Source organism: Scylla paramamosain, chromosome 12, assembly GCF_035594125.1.
Source record: "Scylla paramamosain isolate STU-SP2022 chromosome 12, ASM3559412v1, whole genome shotgun sequence".
In the NCBI taxonomy this organism is placed as follows: Eukaryota; Metazoa; Arthropoda; class Malacostraca; order Decapoda; family Portunidae; genus Scylla; species Scylla paramamosain.
The window spans coordinates 22,577,948-22,582,947 of record NC_087162.1 but is presented as its reverse complement, the minus strand read 5'-3'; the positions used below and the strand labels follow the sequence as shown (position 1 = coordinate 22,582,947).

Below are 5,000 nucleotides of genomic sequence, written 5' to 3'. Positions count from 1 at the left end.
TATATTACTAAGAGCGTTGGGTTGTCTGTTCGTGTGCACGTCTGGCTCACGTTTCCACAGCACTGAAGGGAGAGCTTGCCAGTAAACCCCAACGCTGTTTAAGTTACAAGTCATACCGATGCTCAGAGGGATGTTGCTTACAGGTGATCGGGAACCTGAAAAAAGAAGGGGAAATGTTACAAAATAGAGCACTGAAAGGACGTGATGCGAGCAGTACACAAAACAACAACAAACGAATAAGCAAATAAACAAAAGTCACAAAAATTAATAGATAAAAAAAAGAGCATCATTATTAAAACGACAACAACAACAACAACAACAACAACAACAACAACAACAACAACAACAACAACAACAACAACAACAACAGCAGCAGCAGCAGCAACGATAACACCACCACCATCACCAACCAAATAAACCAAACAAATAAGCACATAAACAAACAAACAAACAAACAAACAAACAAACAAAATAGTTACAAAACCAAAACACAAACAACCAAACAACACAAACAACAAACAACACAACACCAAACCAAGAAGAAAGAAAGAAAGAAAGCCAATGCATGAACCGAAAAACACACAAAAAAAAAAAAAAAAACAAAGACGAAAGCAAGAAAAAAAGAAAAAAAAAACACAAAGAAGCATCCCGCCCAGGTGAGGCCAGGTAAGACAGGTGAACCCGAGGGACGAATTAACCAATGACATGTCGCTTCTCAGGTGGAAATTTAATCCAGGTGAAACGGACAAGACAGGCAAGGCAGTTTGTTGCATTAGTGTGATCTGCCGGCGGGGTAGGGACGAGTAGGTTGGGAAGGAATGGGAAAGAGGGAGGGAGGGAGGGAAGGAAGGAACGAGCAGGGGATAGGAAAGGAAGGGTTGGAGGTGGAGAGAGAGAGGGAAAGAGGAGTAGAGGATACATTGGAGGAAAAGAAAGTGATAGGAAGGATAGCAAAAAGGAAAGGAGAGACGGGATGGAAACTTAGATTTGGAGGAAAAGGTAAAGAATAGGTGAGAGAGAAGGAGGAGGAGGAGGAGGAGGAGGAGGGAAGAAAGGGAAAAGGAGGAAGGAAAAGAGATGGAGAAGGGAAATTGAGACATATTGGAAAATCGAAAGGAATGAAAGGACAGAAAAGAGAAAGGAATGAAGGAAAGCAAAAGGAGAGGGAAGAGGAGAAAGGGGAATTACCAAAACGAAAGAGAGGAAGAAAACTAAGGAATAAAGGTAAGGAACAGGAGAAAAAGGAAATACAATAATAAAAAAAAACAAGATATGGAAACAAAGAGAAGGATGAATTGGAGAGAGAGAGAGAGAGAGAGAGAGAGAGAGAGAGAGAGAGAGAGAGAGAGAGAGAGAGAGAGAGAGAGAGAGAGAGAGAGAGAGAATTATTTTAAAAGGTGCCGGACATCTCTTAAATCGCGCAACACGACCAAAACTCAATGACATTACCTCGAGAAAGGAGGAGGAGGAGGAGGAGGAGGAGGAGGAGGAGGAGGAGGCAGAAGAAGAAGAAGAAGAAGAAGAAGAAGAAGAAGAAGAAGAAGAAGAAGAAGAAGAAGAAGAAGAAGAAGAAGAAGAAGAAGAAGAAGAAGAAGAAGAAGAAGAAGAAGAACACAAAGGAAAACCAAACAGCAATAAACCTTTAGGCCCTCGCAAGGCTGTCTGGTAACTGCTAGCTACTGAGCAGAGACAGGACAATACAACAGAAGGCTTCCTCCCAATATAAAATTTTAATTGGAAAGGATGAAAGGAATTTTTATTATTCACCCTATGGTAAACACTACATGGCTACCTGAAAATGAACACAATAATAATGAAATCACTGTCTGTAAAATAAATTAGTTATTTTAGCAAATACTGGGGTTATAGTTTTATGTGTAATTATTCGGACAAAAAGAGAGCTTGTTGAGGATTATCTTTTAAGTATTTGTTAACCTTATCTTTAAATTATTCAACTGAATTACTGTTTACGATCTCTAAAGGAAGTGATTACAGATATTTACTACGTGATTAAAAAGGGAATGTCTCGCCTAGAGGGATTTAAAGCGTCTGGGTGTGATCTTGCCGCCATTATTTCTTCTCAGGTTAGAATGATCAGTGAGTGAGTATTTATTAGCGTCAGTGTTACTATACCTTTATAGTTTCTTAACACTTCAGTTAGGCCTCCTCTTATGAATAAAAACAACATGAAAAAACAAGGCGAGCAAAAAAAAAAAAAAAAAAAAAGACGAAAATATGGAAAATATGAAAAGAAACAAAGCGAAACGCACATAAATGACTCTACATCCCTTCAGCCTCCACCCCCTAACACACACACACACACACACACACACCATGGCACACAAATAACTACGGACCAGACTTGCCACATTCCGCCAACTCCTTTACTCCTCCCTCCATCAGTTTCTCGGAGACGAAGAATAAAGAGGAGGGGAAAAATAAATGAGGCGATAGGACGAGGAACAGAAGAAAGGAGGAAGAGGAGGAGGAGGAGGAGGAGAAGAAGTAGAAACAAGAAAGCTTCCACTCACTCTTACTTCTAAACCCTTGACAATACTACCGCTTCAATACATTCGACAGGAACAATACAACTCATACAGTCCAGTCATTACTATCGTCGCGTGGTATTTTGGTCGAGTCGGGGCGGCCATACAAAGGAGAAGATTTCACAAGTACAACAAGGTGATTTTCTATGCCCGTGTTCTATCAATACTCACCGAACAAAACACGGTGGATGGTCTGAACTTGCGTGAGCGATGTGCCGGTATTGAAAGGCAGTGATGGCCGGGGATGGTCGGGGAGGTCTTCTCATTTGTGTTATTTTGATCCTCCAGCTATTCATATTGTTCAGATCAATGTTATTAGGAGAGAGAAAAGCTATTATTTTGCCGAGTTCATTCCCCCCTGCTCTCTTTCTCTCTCTCTCTCTCTCTCTCTCTCTCTCTCTCTCTCTCTCTCTCTCTCTCTCTCTCTCTCTCTCTCTCTCTCTCTCTCTCTCTCTCTCTCTCTCTCTTACATTTTTTTTTTCTTCACGTTCTTCTGAAAACAAATTAATTAACAATAGGTAATGAAAAGAAAGTTATTACCGTTATTTTTACATTGAATTTTCAGCTGCTGTTGCACTGTCCTCTAGATCACACACACACACACACACACACACACACACATACACACATACAGCCTTCATTTCAGATAACCTTCCCTTTCCTCCCAGTGCACTTTACCGAGTCCAGCTAGATCTTGTCATTCTGTCGCAAATTTTGTCCAGGTTTGTGAGCTTCGTCCTGCATTCAGTCTTGGGAGGTGAGAATATCTGTTGACCTGAGCATGTATTAACATTTTCCCTACGACTTGGTATTCATCCCTTATTAATAACTACTCTGGGACCTTTCTTCTTGCTCCACAACGGTGTACTGGCTAAAAATTGCTAAATCTATTCTTTTTATCATTTTTTTTTCTTGTCGATGTGATTTAAAAAGTTGTTGCTTCTGGTGCTGTGGGGAATTGCATATCGCTGTGAAAGGATTAAATTAACAGAGGAGAAAAGCGTAGGAAAAGAGACAGACAGCAGTGAAAAATGTAATTACCATCAGTGTTCCAGCGTTAAAGCCAGACGTTGAATTAGCTGCAAAAAAAATAAAGAAAGGAGAAGGAAATCAATAAGCAAAGATGTACAGAAAGGTAAAGAAAGTCATAAGATAATTTTCAGCAGTTCTAAATACTAAGAACTAATAATAATGACAAAGAAAATATCACAAAGGAAATAAAATAATAACAATGTTTGGTTAAAGAAAAAAAAAAAAAAAGAAGGAAAAAAAAAGGGGAACAAATCATTTCCTCTCATCATTTAACAATAACAACTGACGAACTTAGCAAAACAAACCAAAACAAATAAGCAAAATTAAAAATAAAAATGAAAATAAATAAAACCCAAACGCAGACATTGTTCCTGTGTTTCAAATCACCTCTCTTTTTCCATTTTCCTTATCCCTTCACGTTTTCCTCTTTCCTCTTCACCAACCTTCCTTCCTCATCATTACTTTCCTTCTCTCCCTCAATTTTCATCTTAAATTATTCCCTATTCTTCTTCACCACCACAGCCACCAGCTTTTCCTCCTCCTCCTCCTCCTCTTCCTCCTCCTCCTCCTCCTCCTCCTCATCCTCCTCCTCCTCCTTCTCCTCCTCCTCTTTCTCCTACTCCTCCTCGTCATCCTGCTTCTTCTTCTAATCTACTACATTTTCACGACCATCATCACTACAATTCACCCATTCATCTCTCTCTCTCTCTCTCTCTCTCTCTCTCTCTCTCTCTCTCTCTCTCTCTCTCTCTCTCTCTCTCTCTCTCTCTCTCTCTCTCTCTCTCTCTCTCTCTCTCTCTCTCTCTCTCTCTCGCATAATTGAGGTGTATGAGTGACGTGCCCCCAGAAACACTCTAAGTGTGTGTGTGTGTGTGTGTGTGTGTGTGTGTGTGTGTGTGTGTGTGTGTGTGTGTGTGTGTGTGTGTGTGTGTGATTTAGTATATTTACCTTGTTTAGTTTATAGTTGCCTTCCTGCACCAGTTAAGTTTAGTTATTTTCCAGTCTATCTTACCTACTTGTCTACTTATCACTATCATGATCATCATCATCATCATCATCATCATCATCATCACTATCATCATCATTATCATTATCGTTTCTTTTTTTCAACTTTCAATGCTTTCTACGTCAAAATCTTAGTTTGTTTCCACTGTTTGTATAATCACTCTTCTTTTCATCTTTCTGTGTGTGTGTGTGTGTGTGTGTGTGTGTGTGTGTGTGTGTGTGTGTGTGTGTGTGTGTGTGTGTGTATGTGTGTATGTGTGTGTGTGTAGTTTATCTTAAATTATATTTCTTTCTTTTGCAGTCTGTTCAACATTTCTCTAAATATTTACTCACAAATCTCTCTTTTTTTTTTTTGGAGGATGTGGATTGTATCAGAGAGAGAGAGAGAGAGAGAGAGAGAGAGAGAGAGAGAGAGAG

At 39.7% G+C, this 5,000-nt stretch overlaps 1 long non-coding RNA gene across 1 annotated transcript in view; it reads right to left on the bottom strand.

Moving 5' to 3' along the window:
• The window catches only part of LOC135105447 (uncharacterized), a 61,101-nt gene that overhangs the window by 229 nt on the left and 55,872 nt on the right, over nucleotides 1-5,000 (bottom strand). The window contains exon 4 of the long non-coding RNA XR_010270846.1: nucleotides 1-155. This exon is cut by the window's left edge and continues 229 nt beyond it. This is a non-coding gene — a long non-coding RNA (uncharacterized LOC135105447). The remainder of the gene's footprint in view (nucleotides 156-5,000) is intronic.